General features: G+C 41.5%; 1 long non-coding RNA gene and 1 pseudogene across 1 annotated transcript; both read right to left on the reverse strand.

The window, feature by feature from the left end:
• Window positions 1–21,484, reverse strand: part of LOC105897392 — a 233,822-nt pseudogene that overhangs the window by 71,952 nt on the left and 140,386 nt on the right.
• LOC116218669 lies at window positions 1,526–3,231 on the reverse strand. Its single transcript, XR_004162968.2, has 2 exons — window positions 3,196–3,231; window positions 1,526–2,057 (listed from the first exon to the last, which is right to left on the reverse strand). It is a non-coding gene; the product is annotated as an uncharacterized LOC116218669 (long non-coding RNA).

Raw genomic sequence — 21,484 nt, forward strand, 5'->3', positions numbered from 1 at the left:
AGACCTAAGAGATGCCCACCTCGGCCCTTATGAGACCTGAGAGATGCCCACCTCGGACCTTCCTGAACGCAGAGCTCTCTGTGGAAGTATTGTGTCCTGTAATAGTTATTTACATTTTTATCCATGCATTAGTTTATTCATCCATTAGTTTCTTCTTCCATTAGTTTATTTATACGCTTCTTCCTTTAACTCATTTTTTGTTTATGTTATAGTTATATAATTAAATTCCTAGTGCTACTGGTTTGGGGAGTGGGGACATTCCACAGCGGCCAATCTTCTCCCTCTCATGTGCAAGTACTAATACACAACAACCCAACCTAACAATAGGGTGCGGTACAACCATCATACCGATACTTGACTATACCTATGACAGCAACAACAACAATAAAGATACCCTGATGAGCATTTCACTGGGGTTGTCAAATGGGGACTTTCCTTCGTCAGCGTTTCATAGAATTAGGCCCATGACACCTCCAGAAGGCTCAACAGTGGTATCACAGACCCACCCCCCTCCATACTCACCATGGGTTAGGTCACATGTCAATATCAGGGACAAGTGTGTTAAGTTAAAATGTGTTTTAAATTAATTATTGTAACGTTTTCAGGTACAGACAGATAGGAACCCAAAAGCACGACAACAGACACAGTGGGTAGCGAAAGTACAGTTTACTTCATGTTAGTTTAAACAGGGTCAAAACCAGGGGTCTATTTGTCGTAAGGGATTAAGTTAAGGTCACCAGGACCGTGCCTAGCGGAGGGAAGCAGCATCACGGGGAGCCACTAATGGACAGTCTTTTGGTTTTCTTTCTTTTCTTTGTGGGGATTCGCTGGTCGATCCCAACTCTTTGAACTTTCATGTTGTCTGTCTGGTGTGTTTGTCCCCTTGCCCCTCCTTTATTTCCATAGCCATTGGGGGTCCCAAGTTAAGGGGGTGCTGGTTGGGCTAGGTTCCAGGGTGGGGTCCCTCTAGTTAAATAGTTTGTAGTGCCCAATCATTTTAGAGTGCAGTGGAGTGCCTTCACTTTTCCTTTTGCAGTGCCCTAGGTAGTTTGTTTGCATTGCCCGATCATTTAGAGTTGCAGTGTTTATCACGTGTGTCATGTGACTCATCCTGCTTGTAGTCCCAAGCTTACGCCCACCCCCATTGACAAAGGGAGGGACATTTCTGTCCCATTAGAGCTGAGTAGGGGAGGGGTGTTGGAGACCCTATACATGTTGCTTGATGTGGCCAAGTCACACTTTGTCAAATTATGTTTTCAATGAATTGTGAGGTAGTTGAGCTTCATGGAGAATTTAAGGAACTTTTTGTGTAGCTTCTACTAGTTTTTCTCTGAGGGGAGGGAATGTAGACACGGAGTTAGAGAAACAATAGGCTGAGAAGAAGTTAAGCCATGGGCTATGCCATGTTGGTGGGCAGTGTGTGAATAAACAAAAGTTTAAGCAAATCATTGTGTGGTTGTGAGGATATTACATTATCAATAATATAATTAAGGGAATATTAATTAAAACATTCTTTATAAAACACTACTGGCAAAATCTTTTAATGATTTATTTTGTTACTTTAAAAAACATACATATTGCTTCAAATAGTATCGGGATGCAAGTAGTATACAAGGGAGACGGAAACATATTTACAGTCCAGTGGAGTACAGAGATAGAAGTAACATAATTTCTTCCTAAACAAACACAGGTACAGTGGAAAGGAGCTGTTGGACAACTACTATATATCATATATGCAGTGACTTCAACTTCATGTCAGTAATCATTCCAGTAACTAAAGAGAAATCATTTTTTATATCAGATTTAATTATTTGTTGTATACACAATGTAGAGGAATATTTAATGTGGAACAAAATGTGAATGGATTCATGAGAGTCTAGATAATTATTTTGATATGTTTACAGTTTGGATCTTTCTGAAGTCCAGAGAACAGCTGCAGTACTGAGGGTCCAGGCTGATTCCCCTCCAGCCCAAGCTCTATGAGGGCTGATGGGTTTGATCTCACTGCTGATGCTAAAGATCTGAAGCCTTCATCTGTAATACTGCACTGTCTCAGGCTGTAAAGAGAAAGAAGGAAAGACTCTATTAGAACAGCTGAGGGACACACATGAGGAAAAAGAGGGAAGCAGTTATTACCTCATGTGTTCTGTGCATGCTGGACATGTAAGACATCAAAATAAACCACATCCATATTTCTGAAAGGGGTATAAATGTACAAAGTAAAGTATGTGTGTAAAATAAAGTGAATGCTTTTTCGTTTCAAAATGATGTGAAATGTGTGTGTGTCTCTTTATTATACTGTATGTTGCATGTCTGTGTGTGAGAGGGAACATGAAAATTCCCTGTCAGCAGTCAGTACTTAGTCTTGTGATACTCACTTTAGTTTAGCATGACAGACAGTAGAGTAAAAATTACACATATTCTTTGTTTCCTTTTAGATAAAACATTTTTTTACTGTCAATGTTTTGTATGTATGATAAAGATGGGAAGGGAGTGTGGTAAGAAGTGCTGCATTGCAGTTTTTCATTTTTCATCATGTTTACACAATACCATGTCCACTTTTTCAAAATTCTACACACAGTCTGCTTTGCAGACACACACCAGAGAACATCAGTTCACCTTTGGTGCAAAATGCGCTACCACCACCAAAACATTTCATACTTCACCTACAGTATGTTTCTGTGGTATACTAAAGTACAGTTGCAGACACTTTTCTTTCCCAGTACAGTAAGTGAAACAACAATACATGAGACTACCACTAGAAGTCTCCTGCAGCCCAAATCCTAATCCGTGTTGTCCTCTGAATTTAGAGTGATTGTTTTAATGAACTTCACATTTACAGTACCGCAGCCTTGCCTTGAGTCTTTGGAGAGAAATCTTCTATCCACCCCTAAAATCCCTCATATGTGTGTTTGCAAGTATGTGTTTGAGTAAGTGTATCTCGGTAAGTGTGTGTGTGTGTGTGTTTGAGTGTGTGTGTGTGTGTGTGTGTGTGTGTGTTTGTGTGTGTGTGTGTGTGTGTGTGTGTGTGTGAGAGTGAGTAAGTGTGTGTAAGTGTGTGTGTAATAAAGATGGAAAAGGAGATAAGAAGTTTACTGCTGAATTAATAACCCTTTACATGTGAAGAGGATGACAGTTCACTATCACTGTCAAATTCACTGATAGCAAATCAGTGCTTGGTCATGTGATACTCACTTTAGTGACTCCAGTTTACAGTTGGGATCCTCCAGAAAAGAAGAAAGATGCTTCACTCCTGAGTCTCCTGCTTTATTCCCCCACAGCCACAGCTTTCTCATGTGTGAGGGGTTTGATCTCAGTGCTGATGCAAGAGAACTGAAGTCCTCTTCTGTGATACTGCAGTTGGGCAGGCTGAGGAGAGAAAAGGAAAACATTATTATTCAAAATAAATTCAGAGATTTCAGTGTCCTTTTTATCTTTAGTTTTGCAGATGCATTCACGGTCAGGAGTAGGACTAGGCTCCAGTTGAGTAGGCTGAGGCTGAGCATGTTTGTGTGTGTGTGTAAATGTGTGTGGTAAAAACAGATTGCTTGTTTGTTCCTTTTGTTCCAATGCTCCATACAAACCTTTTCATGTGGAGTTGGGTGCAATTGTTTGACGTGTTTTGAAATTAAAATATAAATGCATTGTTGTTGTTCCTCTTGATTCATTTATTTGCAAACCAGAATAAACATTTACAAAAGTACATTTAAAGATAAACATAAATGTTCCACAGGTGAAGTTTGATGGTGTGAAATCGGGGGGTAGACTGTAAGCGGCAGAATTACTGTCCTGTCTCTAAAAAAGGTATTAGCCAATCAAACGTATCGTGTTTTCTGTTCCGGTCAGTTGTCTGGCCTTAACCAATCAATACTTCCTGGAAGCGGATTTTCTGGCCTTCCACCCATTGTCTACCGACAGCACCCCCATGTGTTCAACTTAATTGATCTGCTGTTGTGTTGAATGTTTGATGCCTGAACAATCGGGTGAGAACACCAACATATTATTGGTGCTGTTGTCAGGATAGTGCCAGTGTTGTCTTGGTGGCCCTCGTGAAGACAGTATTACTATTTATGCACAATTGCACCCACAGTTATTCTGGCGCCTGCTCACAAGGTAAGGTACCTACATTATTCTGGTGCTAATTGGACCTACAGAAGAAATGTGATGATCCTTTGACAGAATCATTAGTCGCTTGGCCTCGTCAGGCATTGCTGACTTGTTCAATCTCCCCCTACTCGTAAAAACTCCATCCTCTAGCACTGGATCTTGAAGATGCTACTTTAACTATTCAAAGTCTTTCGATAAGAGGATGCTGTCCCTAATTTTGCCATTTCATCTGAATATCTGTCTTTGGCAGAACACTATGATGGCCTTGAGACTGTGTCATTACTACACTTGATTTATTTTCTTGCCACTGAGTGACAAGAGAATGTCCTTTAACTTCAAATACCATGCCACTACTCTGTTTAATTTGTGCCAACTAGAAAAGTGTTCTAATAGCTGGTTTGTTGGGGTTCCTCTTCTTTTTCGTTTCAACATTGGTGCCCAAACTGAACACAGTGGTGCTCCCTTTCACCTCTGGGTCATCCTGAGCGAGTGAGAGGGACTCCATGGGGTTTGAGGCCATTCCTCTTCTGTCCTCCACAGAAACTTTGGTCCCTGGATCCAATCTTTGCACTTGACCAATGTGCTTGCACTCACACCTCTTGATGCCATGTCAGCTGGGTTCAGTTTGGTTCCAATGAACCTCCATTTTGATACATCTGTGTTGTCCCTTATGAGAGAGATTCTATTTGCCACAAAAGTGTGAAATCTTGTTTGCTCATTTGCTATATATTTCAATACAGATTGACTGTCACTCCTAAAGGTTGACTGACTCAGCTTTACCAACTTCTCAGCATTTTGTCAACTTTAACAGCAAGCACTGCAGCTCCTTCGAGTTTGAGGTTTATCTTTTACAATAATGTTGAACTTAAACACTTCTTCTACACTTCATTAATATCCAAATGCTCTCTCTACTGTTCACCTCCCTAAGGAAAGGAAATCTAGAGAGATCATCATTGGTGGGAATACTACTTGTGTCTACTGGCATGCTTTCCTGAGTGTACACCTTTGGTAATGCAATAAAGTTGTTCTCATCTACAGCAGAGATCTCTAACCCTGTGATGATGTCTGAGCTAACAGGCTTCTTTGGGGACATAGGTCGGAGCTAGATATTGGCCAACTGTCACTTAGGAAAAACTCTGGATTCATTGCACATAGGAAGCACCTTTAAGTTGTTCAAAAGACTTAACTAGACTTCTATAGAGAATAACAAAGGATAGTAAAAAGAACAAGCTAGTGCCAGATTAGGCCAGTTTACATTTGGGATCCTCCAAAAGAGAAGAATGCAGCTAATTTATGTTGATTGAAGAGAAAGTAACAGCATCCACTAACCTCAGTTTCTGCAGTCTGCAGTGGGAATCCTCCAGTAAAGCACACAGCTGAGTCACTCCCAAGACTTTAAGCTTGCGCTCACTCAGTTCCAGCTCAGTCATGAATAAGGGGTTTGAACCCATGTCTGAAGTCACAGTAGCACAGGCTTCCACAGCAGCACTCTTCTTCAGAAACCTGTACAAATAGAGACAATAAATATATCTGTTGTCTGACACAAAACATCATCACTGGTGCTTAAATAAAAAAACACACAAAAACATTACAACTTCAACCAAGGCTGTCTCTTACAAAAATAAAAAAAGCAAACTGAGCAGTCACATATGTACAGTGTTCATTTTAGGACATCCTCAGATCTCAGACTCAAGTGTCAAACGAAAAGGCGTCAGGTCTCAGACCAAAAGTCGTCAGACTCAGGCGAAACAGCTTCAGTCTCAGAAAAACCTCTGTCATTGTCAGACAAAACGGCGTAAAAAAAAACGGCGTCAATCTCACACAAAACTTTGTCAAACCAAACGCCGTCATTCTCAGACAAAACGATGTCAAACCAAACGCCCTCATTCTCGGACAAAACGCTGTAAAATAAAACGCTGTCATTCTCACACAAAACTTTGTCAAACCAAACGCCGTCATTCTCAGCAGAACTTTGTTAGAAAAAAAGTTGTCAGAGCTAGATGAGGGAGCTGTTGACTAGATTTCTGAATTAGCTAAAGTAGCAGCTTTTACAGTGAATGCCGCTGTGGTGTTTCTGTTAACTGGTACAGCAAGAAAACGTACTTTTGATATAATACGAAAGAGTTGTTTTCTGCAAGCTAGTTCACTCGTGTAAAGTAAACCCATGTTTAATCCTCCGGTTGCTGACTTTGCTGAAGAATGAATGCCTCCACTTGTCACTAACCTAACTTCGCTAGCTAGTCAACATTTTTTTTTTTTTTTACAATCAAAGTGTTTATTGTTTTTTCATTTGAGAAACACACAACATACACCTCACATTTAACATCACATTCATATTCTACACTATACACACACTACACAACAATCAGGGCAATAAACTAGGCCTCATTTGGCTCTTCCAGTGTCTAAGGACAATTCTTACTGCAGTGATAAACCCAGCTAGTGCCAGGGCAGACTCTGCCTTAGACACTTCTGGTGGTAGAAGGGACCTATCTCCAAGCAGACACAGTTGTGGAGACTCTGGTAATGCTGTAGTTAACCACTCTCCAATAGTTTTAATGATTTGTCTCCAAAAAGGAAAAACTAGAGGGCAATCCCACAAAAGATGGAGGTATGAACCTGTAGCTTTCATACATTTCCAACATATATTGTCTTTCATTAATCCCATTCTATATTCTGGTGTATAATAGTATCTGTGGATAACCGTATAGTGTGTACATTTACTAATTGCATCCCTCAGAGGCCATCCTGGATTGAAAACCACCTTTTCCCATGCCTTACCCTCAATGTTTGAGTTCAAGTCCCTCTCCCAGATTTTCCTTAAGGGATCACAGTGACCATACATACTATCTGCCATGATCTTATAAAAAGCAGAGGCAGTACGAACAAGCTCCGGCTCCCTAAAATAACAGAGCAGCTTATTTGTGTCTTCATCAAGTAAGACCTTCACAATTTTTACACAGCTCCTCAGTTGTAAATACCTCCAGAAATCTGCTTTATCCCTTAAATTGAATTTTAGTTTGAGTTCCTCAAATGACTGGAACAGGCCATCAGCATACAAGTCGCTTAACCTATTAATGTTTTGGTTCAGCCAGGTGGTCCAAACAAAATGTTTCTTCCCTACTTTAATTGAGGGATTATTCCAAATGGATGAATACATTTGCTTATACTGGGATATGTGCAGTTGCTTATGTACTTTTGCCCATGACCTTGACCTTGTGACAGAGACTCAATTAGTTAAAATGGAGACACCAGCTCCCTCTCTTTATCCAACCATCCCAGACTTGAATGCTCACCACACCAGTGTTTAGCCAATTTAGACACCTCAAAAGCTGTTCTGTATAATTCAACATTAGGCAAAGCCAACCCTCCCTTGCTTCTTGTAGTATACAACCTTTCAAGCTTCATACGGGGCTCCTTGCCATTCCACAGAAATTCTCTAATTATTTGGTTGTACTGTTTAAAGAAAGATTCTGGAACAGTTAGTGGCACCATCATTGATATGTAATTCACCTGAGAAGCAACCATCATCTTAATGGTGTTTACTTTCCCCCATAAGCTAAGGTTGATCAGTTTCCACTTATCCAGGTTATCCTTTATGCGCTGAAGCAATGGGTTAAAATTAGCCTGTACCATGTCATTAATAGTTGGAGTAAGCCGAATCCCAAGATATTGCATACCGGAATCTATCCACTTGAACTGAAGTGCATTATTAACTGTTGGAAGACAGGTTCTAGATACTGGCATTACTTCAGACTTATGCCAATTAATCTTGTAGCCTGATATTTCCGAGAAGGTTTCCATCATTTCCAAGAGCCTGGGAGCTGAGGAGACAGGATCTACAGACAGCCAAAGGATGTCATCAGCATAAAGGAACAGCTTATGCTCCCTTCCTCCTGCTTTTATTCTATGTATGCTTGTATCTGATCTGATTGCCATTGCAAGTGGCTCAAGAAATGAAATAAATAATAGTGGAGAGAGGGGGTCTCCTTGTTTTGCACCCCTAGATATGTTGAAAAAAGATCACACCACTCCGTTAGTCAGCACTGATGCCTTTGGTTCTACATAAATCAACTGAATCCATTTAATGAATCCCAGTCCAAACCCAAAGTTCTCTAGAACATGAATCAGAAATCACCACTCCACCCTTCTCTGCGTCTAAAGAGAAGGCAGCAACAGGTTCGTCAGCTTCTCTATTTTACATTTACATTTTACATTTAGTCATTTAGCAGACGCTTTTGTCCAAAGCGACGTACAAGGGAGAGAATATTCAAGCTACGAGCAATAGAACCTGGTGTAACAATAGATAAATACTACTTTACATAAGAAATATAACAAAATGAAATAAAAAAAGAAAGAAAGAAGTGCAGAAATGTAACTGCTGTAATTGCAAGTTACGCACTAGTCGAAGTGCCAGTTAGGACGGGAAGTGCTCTCTGAAGAGTTGGGTCTTCAAAAGCTTCTTAAAGGTAGAGAGGGACGCCCCTGCTCTGGTAGTGCTGGGTAGTTCATTCCACCAACGTGGAACTACAAATGAGAATAGTCTGGACTGCCGTACTTGCACAGACGGCAGTGCCAAACGACGCTCACTAGAAGAGCGCAGCATCCTGGGTGTAACATTTGCCCTTACAAGAGCATTTAGGTAGGTGGGAGCAGAACCATCAAGCACTCTGTAGGCAAGCATAAGTGACTTGAACTTAATGCGAGCAGCTACAGGCAGCCAGTGGAGGTCAATAAGAAGCGGGGTGACGTGTGCCCTCTTCGGTTGGTTGAACACCAGACGCGCCGCCGCGTTCTGGATCATTTGTAGTGGTTTCACCACGCAAGCGGGCAGGCCCGTTAGGAGGGCGTTGCAGTAATCAAGGCGGGAATTCACCAAGGTTTGCACCAGCAGCTGGGTGGCATACTGGGTTAGGTACGGCCTGATTTTGCCACATAAGGTGGAGTAGACGTCTCAAATTGTCAGAGGATGACCTGCCCTTCACAAAACCCACCTGATCTGCATGTATAATACAAAGAACAATCATCGTATAGCCAGAACTTTAGTGAGAATTTTATAGTCTACATTAGCCAGACTAGTGGGCCGGTAGCTAGCTGGATCTAGAGAATCCTTACCCTTCTTAAGGATGACATAAATGACTGATTCATTAAGAGTGTTAGGCAGCTGACCAATTGATAATGACTCTGAGTATACTTTTGTCAAGATAGGTGCTAAGATATCAATGTACAGCTTGTAATACTCAACAGAGAACCCATCGATCCCTGGAGCCTTACCTGACTGCATTGACTGGATGGCTTTCCTAACCTCCTCCTCTCTAATTGGAGCTTCCAAAAGCTGCACTTGTTCTGGTTAAAGATTCGGGAACTGGATCTTGGAAAACCATGTTTTCAATTCAAAAACTGTATCTGATGTGTAAAGATTTTTATAAAAATCCATAAACACTTGGTTAATTTCTTTAGCTGAGGTAACTATATTTCCATTGCTTCCTTTAACTCCTGGAATGGCACTAGCAGTGTGTTGCTTTTTCAATTGTCTAGCCAGCAGTTTGCCAGCCTTCTCTCCGCTTTCGTAGAAGCTGGCCTTAAGCCTGAACATGGCATACTCAGCCTTCTTGCAGTATATAAAATGTAGGCTGTACTTCAGCTCACACACCTGTTTAAGCAAATCTTCACTGTAGTTTTCTGACAGTTCTCTCTCTTTTTGTTTTATCTTACCTTCCAGCCTGCTGATCGTCTCCCTATCTTGTTTCTTCCTTTTTGATGCTTCAGCAATAATTATGCCTCTTATACATGCCTTTGAAGCCTCCCATACTGTGCCTATTTTTGAAGTAGAACTAATGTTAATCTGAAAGAAGTTTGTAAGTTCTTCTGAGAGTGTCTGTTTTGTAAGAGAGACACATTGAGTCTCCACCTGTTACTCTTGACTTTTTCAACACAAATAGATACACACAGCTCCACTGTTGCATGGTCAGTTAGTGCTATGACACCTATTGTGCTATCAATTACTGACTCAATAAGGTCTTTAGAAATGACAAAATAATCAATATCCTCCTGGAGTTGACCCAATGCTACTCAACCCTTAGATGGTGCATGGTAGTACTTAGATCTATCTAATACTGGGTCTGGGGTCTGATTAAAGTCCCCTCCAAGTATTGTATATCGATCTTCCCAAGAAGTCTATTGATTTTGTGAAAAAAATCAGGATCATCCTCATTAGGTGCGTAGATATTACATATGTTCATTTGTTTTCCATTAATTATAGTTTCAATACAGTCACCCCTACCTTCTTCATCGTTATGCTCCTTTAGTAAAACCAACTTCAGTTTCTTATGCACTAGTATTGCGACACCTCTTTCCTTACTGTCAAATGAGCTATGAAATACATGGCCCACCCAGCCCTTTCTGAGCTTCATTGCCTCTGAATTTCTCATATGAGTCTCCTGTAAAAGCACCACATCTGCCTGCCTTGATTTAAGATAAAGCAGACACTTTTTCAATTTAGTAGGATTCTGTGTCCCATTTACATTCCAAGAAATGACTCTTATATGACTGTTATTATTATCCTGTGCATTCATAGACATCATGCTCCATCATGGCATACTACCACCACCCACCAGTAAGGACAAAAAGGGGGGAAAGAAAAACAAAGAGGGAATGATAATACATACAGTGCCCTCCACAATTATTGAAACCCCTAGTGAATATGAGCAAAACAGGCTATAAAAAAATATGTCTTTGCTGTTTATCCTCTTGGTCTTTCACTCAAAATATTCACAAAAATCTTACCTTTTCATTGAAAGAAAAAAAAACTGTTGACATTAAATACATATTTTTCCCCAAAACATGTGTGCCACAATTATTGGCACCCCTAGAAAAATCTTATACTTAAAATCTAACTGAAGTACATTTCCAGTCATGTTTTACATTTTTCACCTGTTTGATAAGGAACTCTTAAGAGGTCAACCATGACTCTTCCTGTTCCACTGGCGTACAAATATGAGGTGACACAGGCCAAATTCCATTAGTCATTCATCACTATGGGAAAGACCCAAGAACACAGTGACGATGTGCGACGGAAAGTTGTGGAGCTGCACAAATCAAGAAATGGACACAAGAAAATCTCTAAAGAGTTGAAAATACCCATTTCCACTATCATGGAAATAATTACGAAGTTTAAAGGGACAGGAGATGTTAAGAATCAGCCTGGAAGAGGACCTGTTTGTACATTGACCCCACGCACCGTGAGGAGGATGGTTCGACTGGAAAAAGAATCTCCAAGGATCACAGCTGCAGAATTGTAGAGGTGAGTTGAGTCTTGGGGTCAGAAAGTCTCCAAAACTACCATCAGACGCCACCTACATCACCACAAGTTGTTTTGGAGGGTTGCCAGAAAAAAGCCTCTGCTGTCAATCAACTACAAACTAAAGCGCCTACAGTTTGCCAAATGTAAGTCAGACTTTCAATGGGGCCGAGTTATATGGTCAGATGAGACCAAAATAAAGCTTTTTGGCAACGACAATCAAAGGTGGGTTTAGCGTAGACAGAAAGATTGCCATACAGAAAAGACTCCCATACCCAAGGTGAAGTATGGTGGCGGATCTTTGATGTTGTGGGGCTGTTTTTCTTCCAAAGGCCCTGGACATCTTGTTAGGATACATGGTATCATGGACTCCATCAAATACCAGCAGATATTAAATGAAAACCTAACAGCCCCCTCCAGTAAGCTTAAAATGGGCTGTGGTTGGACCTTCCAGCAGGTCAATGATCCGAAGCACACCTCAAAATCAACACAAAAATGGTTCACCGACGGCAGAATAAAGGTTTTACCATGGCCATCACAGTCCCCCGACCTAAACCCCATAGAAAATCTGTGGGATGAGCTGAAGCCGAGTCTACAAACGTTGACCTCAGAATCTGAAGGATCTGGAGAGATACTGCATGTAGGAATGGTCTCAGATCCCGTGCCATGTGTTCACCAGCCTCCTCACGCATTATAGGAGAAGACTCAGAGCTGTTATCTTGGCAAAGGGAGGCCGCACAAATACATTAAATTGAGGGGTGCCAATAATTGTGGCAGACATTTTTAGGGGAAAAATATTTATTTAATGTCAACTGTTTTTTTTTCTTTCAATAGTTTTACTTCAATGAAAAGGTAAGATTTTTGTGAATATTTTGAGTGAAAGACCAAGAGGATAAACAGCAAAGACATACTTTTTTATAGCTTGTTTTGCTCATATTCACTAGGGGTGCCAATAATTGTGGAGGGCACTGTATTCAAAAATAACATAAAATGCCCATACACTAACAAATACAAACACCTGCTCAATCAAACATGAAAGAACCCTTGAACCTAGGGTTAATAACACAAACACCCCATCTCTGCCCACAATCCCCCACAAAACCTGTCCCTTAAGCTTGATCTGGTCCATGAGGTGCTTATCCAATGGTTACCATTCAATCCCCCTAATCCCAAAATACTATTTAAGCCCTATATTAACATAAGTGGTCCATATATGTAAAGCAAAACCAGATAGCTTGTTGAATAATTACAAATGATAATAGCACTATATCTTTAAAATATTTTGAAAGTGGCTTGTTTTAGGTAGAAGAAAGTAAAATTGAAAAAAATAACCTGTTGGTTCCCAAGCCGATATTTTCCCCACAGCGAACATCTAGCACTGCTGCAGTATATAGCCCTAATAGGCTACTAAAGGACCTGTCCTATGTAGAATAGACTATGCTAGGTTTGCATTAATAAAAGAAGCCTACCCACAGTCACTTAGAGCCTTCCGTCTCCTTGTTCAGGAATTGTAGTGCTTTCTTGTGGTCTTCAAAAGTAATTTTCTTCCCCTTCCAAGTGAAGAAAAGTTTTGCTGGGTAGGAGAGCGTAAAGCGAATGTCCATCTCGTGAAGTTTCTTCCGAACGTCTGTAAATGTCCTCCTGTTCTTAGCTACAGCTTTCGTTGCGTCAGGAAAAAATGAAATCTTGGACCTTTTCCATTCCAGCGCTGTCTTGCTCTTGTAATTCCCTTTAGCAGCAGCCATCACTCGATCCCTCTCCAATACAGAATGGAATCTCATAACGACCGGCCGCGGAGGGGAATCCTCATCTCTGGAAGCTGGCCCTGGTCGATAAACCCGCTGTAGCTCATTGTCAGCTAGCTTCACCCCAAGAACGTCACCTATCAGCTGACAAGCTAGCTCCCTCATATTTTCGCCCTCACTTTCCTTTAATCCAACCAGCCGCAAATTCAGTTGTCTTTCCCTGTTTTCTGCATTTTGCATGGCTCTGTCCAACTCTTCACAATGCTTTGCTCTTTTCTGCAATTCAGTGGCCAGCCTGGTATTTTCAGTTTCCAAGTCCATAATTCGACCGCCTGCCTTCTACAGTCTTTCAAATATGGTTGTAACGTCCACGCTAGTTTTAGCTTGCGTTCTCTTAACTTGGGAAACATCCTCTTGTAACTCTTTAAGTATCCCACTAACCTGAGCCATCTCATGCATTGTTTTCTCCAGTGTTGCCTGAAGTCCGGCTAGGGCATCTATTGTAGGGCTGGGAACACCGGCTGAGTTGGATCCTGCCTTGGGTGTAGTTCCACTAGCCATGCTAGCGTAGTGTACTCCTTGCTTAGCTGTTCTACTCTTCCACGTAAATGCCATGAGGGGAGGAAAAACTCTGAATAGTCACGCCTAATCACTCGTATTTGGTACTTTCTATACTTTACAAATCGTTTCAGCATCAATTCTGGGCTTTAACCCTTGAATTGGCATGAAAATTAGGGGATTTTGCTGGAGGAAAGTTTTAGGCAGCCATCACCCTCGGCGGTCCCACGTGACTCCCTAGCTAGTCAAACTTAACAAACTAGCAGAAGGTCTATGATAGTACACAACATTTGAATCGTTTCCTTCATGGTATACGTTAATGGCGATTGTGTTGTTTAGTTTACGTAGTTTTGTCTGAGATCTGAGGATGTGTTCATTTTAGGACATGGTGGAGTTTGGTTGTAGTATGGCAACCGGAGGACTAAGCAAGAAAACCTACGTTTGATATAATAGGAAATAGTTATTTTCTGCAAGCTAGTTCACTCGTGTAAAGTAAAGTCATGTTTAGTCCTCTGGTTGCCATGGATACTACAACCAAACTCCACTCAGATCTCAGACTCAGACAAAACGACATCAAACTAAACAACACAATCGCCATTAACGTATACCATGAAGGAAACGATTCAAATGTGGTGTATTATCATAGACCTTCTGCTAGTTTGTTAAGTTTGACTAGCTAGCGAAGTTAGGTTAGCGACAAGTGGAGGCATTAATTCTTCAGCAAAGTCGGCAACCGGAGGACTAAACATGGGTTTACTTTACACGAGTAAACTAGTGTGAAAGAAATATGCTATATAATTATTATCATGATATGTGTTGTAGGTTGATATTAGTTTGTTAAATGGAAGTATAAGCTGTTTCTTTGTTCTGTGAGAGGAATTCTGAATCTGTGAGAACGGGAGATGTGGAACTCAGAGGTGTCATGAAATGTTTAGGTTAAGACTGATTTATTGTTGTAAGACCCAGAGTTTGGATTTGGGGGTTTTAGGTAAACATTCTTATCTCTGGGAACCAAAGAGCAGATGGGAGTGTCTTCCTGTATGAACTGTGAACATCTTCTGTGAATAAAGGGTCAGGCATTTTACCAGAGGGGCAGTGATGGGTTGAAGAGCGATCTGAAACCACTGCACTCCTCTTTGGCAGAGTAAAAGTCTGTTATTTATTATATTCTTGGTTGTGTGTCTTAATTCTGAGGTTAATACAGTCCTGGTAAAGGGTGAAAAATTCCCTGACAACTAGCTTGCAAAAACAACTATTTCGTATTATATCAAAAGTTTGTTTTCTTGCTGTACCAGTTAACAGAAACACCACAGCGGTATTCACTGTAAAAGCTGCTACTTTAGCTAATTCAGAAAGCTAGTCAACAGCTCCCTCATCTAGCTCTGACAACTTTTTTTCTAACAAAGTTCTGCTGAGAATGAAGGAAAAGTTTTGTGTGAGAATGACAGCGTTTTTTTACAGCGTTTTGTCCGAGAATGAGGGCGTTTGGTTGGACGCGTTTTGTCTGAGAATGACGCCGTTTGGTTTGACAACGTTTTGTGTGAGAATGACGCCGTTTTTTTACGGCGTTTTGTCTGACAATGACAGAGGTTTTTCTGAGACTGAAGCCGTTTCGCCTGTCTGACGACTTTTGGTTTGAGTCTGACACTTGAGTCTGAGATCTGAGGATGTCCTGAAATGAACATCGTACATATGTGTTTTTCTCATGGGAAAGGAAGCACTGATACCCACTATAGTCTATTGATTCAATAAGTATGCTTGCTTGGTGCAGCAGCTTTAAATCTTACAGGCTCAGTTTTCATTGCAACAGCTAAACAAATCATTTCACTTTCAATATAATGTTCATCTATGGTCAACAGCTATATCAACAGCTTGATATAATATGAGGTGTGGCTATTAAATAAAGAGACTAATGGTTTAAGTAAATTGCAATAAAAAAGACATATTCGTATATACACGTAATAACAGTCTCATTATCTTTTTTATTTCTTTGAAACTCTTTGAAAAAAGCAAAACAGCTTAGTAATTTTCTTGCTCTTGATATAGATTTACCTGAGGTATTTCAGTTTACAATGCGGGTCCTCCTGTCGGTCTATAAGCAGTCCGACTCCCGATCTCCCTGGATCATTTCCTCTGAGATCCAGCTCTCTGAGATGATTGGGATTTAACCTCGAGGCTGAAGCCAGACTAGCATAGCCCTCCTCTGTGATACTGCAGTCTGAGAGTCTTCAGTGATAATATAGTCATAATTCAGTCAAGGCAAACACAACAAGACATTTGCAGTATATTTAATGACAGAGCATTGGAAAGGTTGAAAATAATGCACATTGAGGTGGTGTTACTGCCAAAACGCAGTTCTAAATGCATGATGCTATGGTCAAGGTCCTATTGTCAATTAACTGAATTTAAGGATTTTGGTTTTAGTAACAACCCACGTCAGGAGAAAACAGGAGTCATCTAGTCATCCAAAGTCATTAAACAGTTTGGGACATTGTGGTTGCATGATACTCTAAACATTTTATTTCCATCTGAGCGTTTGTTCCAACATCTACTTGATGAGTTTTGTAAACCGAGACAACTTCTTTAGTTCGTTCAGTGAGCTTTTATCTTTCAAATGGAGTATCTTAAAGTGTGAAAATAGAAAATAGTCTGTCTCTAATAATGAGGATGCTTTTCAAGTATAGTTTTCAAAGTATATTGTATCAAGAAATGAAACAAATGATCCCGCAGGACTCATTACTATGGAATACTCAAGAATCAAAATGTCTTACCTGAGTGTCTCCAGTGCACAGTTTGGCTTCTCCAGTCCGCTACAAAGTTCTTGGACTCCAATATCTCCAATACTGTTTGCACTGAGATCCAAATGTTTCAGTTTTGAAGATGCTTTTCTGAGGATACATGCCAGTGATGTACAGCTCCTTTTAGTGAGCCCACAGCTATTGAGCCTAAAGGGGAAAACATCCACCAGTGACTATAAGCTCAATGAAATGGACACTGCTGCCGTCTGTATATTAGTGTGGTGCTTCTAAACCAATTCAAAAATCAGACAAAATGTTTTTTGCATATCAGAAGCTGGGTTTCCATCTAACTCATTCGCATCTTTTATGCGCATTCATGAAAATTTGGCTTAACAAAATGCGAATCAGTACACTTTCATTATCTCTATTATGCAAATAAAAAAATGGACACTCTCCTAATTAAGGAAGGAGTTGTGAACAGCTGTGGGTTGTCACACAACATAAGGTTGTCAGGGCAACTTTAACAGGAAAATGTAAATAAATTGCAACAAATGCAAATTCATGCAAATAAACCCATTACATTGAAACTTAGTCGCATTATGTCACGGAACGAACAGACTCCGAGATAGGAATACTTGGAAACAGAGTTTATTGCAGACAGAGACAGCCAGGAACACACAGGACAGACAACACGTTGCAGACACGGAGATGCAGATGCAGACACGGAGATGCTGAGGGGTTAATCCTCGATGAACAGTCACAACCCACGGAGGGGCGCAGGCTCGTAGCACTGCTGGGAACTGAGGGAACTGAGGAAAACGCCGCTGCGGCAAACAAAACACGAGTCACACTCGGCAAGGTACTAACTAAACAATAACTAGGATGATACGCAAAACGGGAACTAAGGCGATAGAACGTAACTTATACAAACTATGAACGGGAGCCCGATGTAATCCATATGAAGTCAGGTCGCGGGAATCCCAAGGTTGTTTATCCGTTGAAGTGCAATACCAGACCCCACGTGAAGGGGAGAGTGAGTATATGTAGGGGCTGTGACAGGTGTGGGTGATTAGGAACCAGGTGAGTGTAAACGCGGTGCAGGTGAGTGAGGATACAGGTGTGAATGATCAGTACTCCGGTGACTGAGCGTGGTGCTGGTGAGTGAGGCGAGAGAGTGGAACAGGTGTATGTGCTTGTGTGATTGGAGACCTGAATGCACCTGATAAGCGTGCAGCTGGGAGAGTTAGTGAGCTGAAGGGGGCGTGGCCGGAGCGGAGCTCCGCAGGAACCTGACACATTATACCAGAACAGCGAGTTAATCCACCCCCCTTCTAGCAAATCAAATGTTTATTCGCATTGGATGGAATAAACTCTTGTTGTCTCTAGCTGTCTGTCTTAGTGCAAAGTTTGCACACCTTGGAGCTGATACTGCTCCAAAAAGGTGCACCAACATGCGATCCTCAACTGGAGGTTTACCAATATATCCATTAAGCCACCACAGAAATCTCAAGAGATCAACATCGGATTTGGCACTCTAACTTGATGAAACATTGCCTGAATACCTGTCATCACTGCAACAGGCTTTTCTCGAAATCTTGTAAAAACACCAAAGAGAGAGCTTGTCAAATCTGGACCTTGCAAAAGTTCAGAATTTAAAGATTTGCCACGAAAAAGTTGCACCTCAATAGAAAACCCTTATGGTACCTTTCTTGAGGTGGTGTACACAATGATGTAGGATGTACCAGACTTTGCCATCAGATCTTTTCAGCTCGTCCTGTGGCGCCACCTCTCAGAGTTTTCTGCTCTAGTTTTCAACTCCAGATTAGCTATGATTGTAAGAATGTTCACCTCCCTAAGGAAAGGAAATCTAGAGAGATCATCATTGGTGGGAATACTACTTGTGTCTACTAGCATGCTTTCCTGAGTGTACACCTTTGGTAATGCAATCAAGTTGTTCTCATCTACAGCAGAGATCTCTAACCCTGTGATGATGTCTGAACTAACAGCCTTCTTTGGGGACATAGGTCAGAGCTAGATATTGGCCAACTGTCACTTAGGAAAAACTCTGGATTCATTGCACATAGGAAGCACCTTTAAGTTGTTCAAAAGACTTAACTAGACTTCTATAGAGAATAACAAAGGATAGGAAACAGAACAAGCTATTGCCCAATTAGGCCAGTTTACATTTGGGATCCTCCAAAAGAGAAGAATGCAGCTAATATATGTTGAATGAAGAGAAAGTAACAGCATCCACTAACATCAGTGTCTGCAGTCTGCAGTGGGAATCCTCCAGTAAAGCACACAGCTGAGTCACTCCCAAGGCTTCTGGCATGAGCCCACTCAGATCCAGGTGAGTCATGAGTAAGGGGTTTGAACCCACAGCTGAAGTCACAGCAGCACAGGCTTCCTCAGCAGCACTCCCTTTCAGGAACCTGTTCAAATAGAGACAATAAAGATATCCTTTGTCTGACACAAAACATCATCATCTGGTGCTTAAATAAAAAAAACACTCAAAAACATTACTACTTCTACCAAGGCAGTCTCTTACTAAAATAAAAAAAGCAAACTAAGAAGTCACATATGTGCACTCCAAGGCAGCGAGCCTTAATGACTTTCGCCCAGTTGCACTCACTCTAACCATCATGAAGTGCTTCGAGAGGCTGGTCCTGGCTCATCTCAAAACATGTCTACCACCCACACTGGACCCCTTCCAATTCGCCTACCGCCAGAATAGGAGCACGGAGGATGCCATCTCAACGGCACTACACTCCGCCCTTTCCCACCTGGACAACAGTAACACTTACGCGAGACTGTTGTTCATAGACTTCAGCTCTGCATTTAACACCATAATCCCCTCCAAACTGATCACAAAACTCAGTGATCTGGGCATCAACACCTCCCTCAGAAACTGGATTCTGGACTTCCTAACCAACAGACCCCAGTCTGTCAGGTTAGACAACAACACCTCCTCAACCCTCATCCTGAACACTGGTGTCCCACAGGGCTGCGTGCTGAGCCCTCTCCTCTACTCCCTCTTCACCTACGACTGCACAGCTGTACATGGTTCTAATACCATTGTAAAGTTTGCAGACGACACAACCGTGATTGGCCTCATCAGCAACAACGATGAGTCGGCCTACAGGGAAGAGGTTCAGCACCTGGCAGAGTGGTGTGCCAATAAAAACCTGGCTCTCAACACCATGAAAACCAAAGAGTTAATTGTGGACTTCAGGAGGACCAAAGGTGGCGCACACACCCCGATCTGTATCAACGGGACGGAGGTGGAGCGTGTCGCAAGCTTTAAATTCCTGGGTGTTCACATCTCCGAGGACCTCTCTTGGACCCTCAACACCTCAACCGTAGTCAAGAAGGCTCACCAGCGTCTCTTCTTCCTGAGGAGATTGAAGAAGGCCCATCTGTCTCCTCAGATTCTGGTGAACTTCTACCGCTGCACCATTGAGAACATCCTCACCAACTGCATCTCAGTCTGGTATGGCAGCTGCTCTGTTGCGGACCGCAAAACATTCCAGAGGATAGTGAAAACTGCCCAACGCATCACTGGTTCCCCACTCCCCACCATCGAGGCTGTCCAACGCAAAAGCTGTCTGCGGAAGGCGCGCAGCATCGAGAAGGACAGCTCCCATCCCAACCACAGACTGTTTGCTCTCCTCCCCTCAGGGTGGCACTACAGGGCCCTCCGTTCCCGGACCAGCAGGCTCAGGAACAGCTTCTTCCCTGCCGCTGTCACTCTGTTGAACTCTGCACCACGGTGATAGCCCCCCCTGGCTACCCCCTCACACTCCTTCCTACAGTGACTGTATTCCCCCCTCTACCCTGGCCTGACTGCCACACACCTCCCTCCAGCCACTGAACATTTGCACTAAATTGTTCATTTGTATATATCTATTTATTTAAATTGTTGTCATATCCATATTCATCCTACTTCTATCTTATCATGTCTCCTACCTCATTTATAACTTCATAACTTCCACTCACCTGTACTTCACCTGCACTTTACATATATCTATATCACATCTGCACTAATCACCATTATTGCTGCTCATGTTCTTACTGCTCATACCACTTATATCTTATGTCATACTGTATATACCCTATTTATCTATATTTATATTACCATTATGCACATACTCTGCACTCTTCTGCTTTCCACTTCTGGTTAGATGCTAACTGCATTTCGTTGCCTCAGTACTTGTACTCTGTGCAATGACAATAAAGTTGAATCTAATCTAATCTAATGTGTTTTTCTCATGGGAAAGGAAGCACTGATACCCACTATAGTCTATTGATTCAATAAGTCTGCTTGCTTGGTGCAGCAGCTTCAAATCTTACAGGCTCAGTTTTCATTGCAACAGCTGAGCTCATCCTTTCACTTTCAATATTATTTTCATCTATGGTCAACATCTTGATATAATATGAGGTATGACTATTAAATAAAGAGACTAATGGTTTAAGTAAATTGCAATGAAAAAGACTTATTTGTATATACACGTAATAACAGTCTCATTATCTTTTTTATTTCTTTGAAACTCTTTGAAAAAAAGCAAAACAGCATATTCATTTTCTTGGTCTTGATATACATTTACCTGAGATTTTTCAGTTTACAATGCGGGTCCTCCTTTCGGTCTAAAAGCAGTTTGACTCCTGATTCCCCTGGATCATTTCCTCTGAGATCCAGCTCTCTGAGATGATTGGGATTTAACCTCAAGGCTGAAGCCAGACTAGCATAGCCCTCCTCTGTGATACTGCAGTCTGAGAGTCTACAGTGATAATATAGTCATAATTCAGTCAAGGCAAACACAACAAGACATTTGCAGTATATTTAATGTCAGGTACATTGGATGACAGAGCATTTGAAAGGTTGAAAATAATGCACACTCAGGTGGTGTTACTTCCCAAATCGCAGTTCTAAACGCATAGTGCTATGGTCAAGGTCCTATTGTTAATTAACTGAATCTAAGGATTTTGGTTTTAGTAACAACCCACTTCAGGAGTAAACAGGAGTCATCTAGTCATCC

Source organism: Clupea harengus, chromosome 23, assembly GCF_900700415.2.
Source record: "Clupea harengus chromosome 23, Ch_v2.0.2, whole genome shotgun sequence".
In the NCBI taxonomy this organism is placed as follows: Eukaryota; Metazoa; Chordata; class Actinopteri; order Clupeiformes; family Clupeidae; genus Clupea; species Clupea harengus.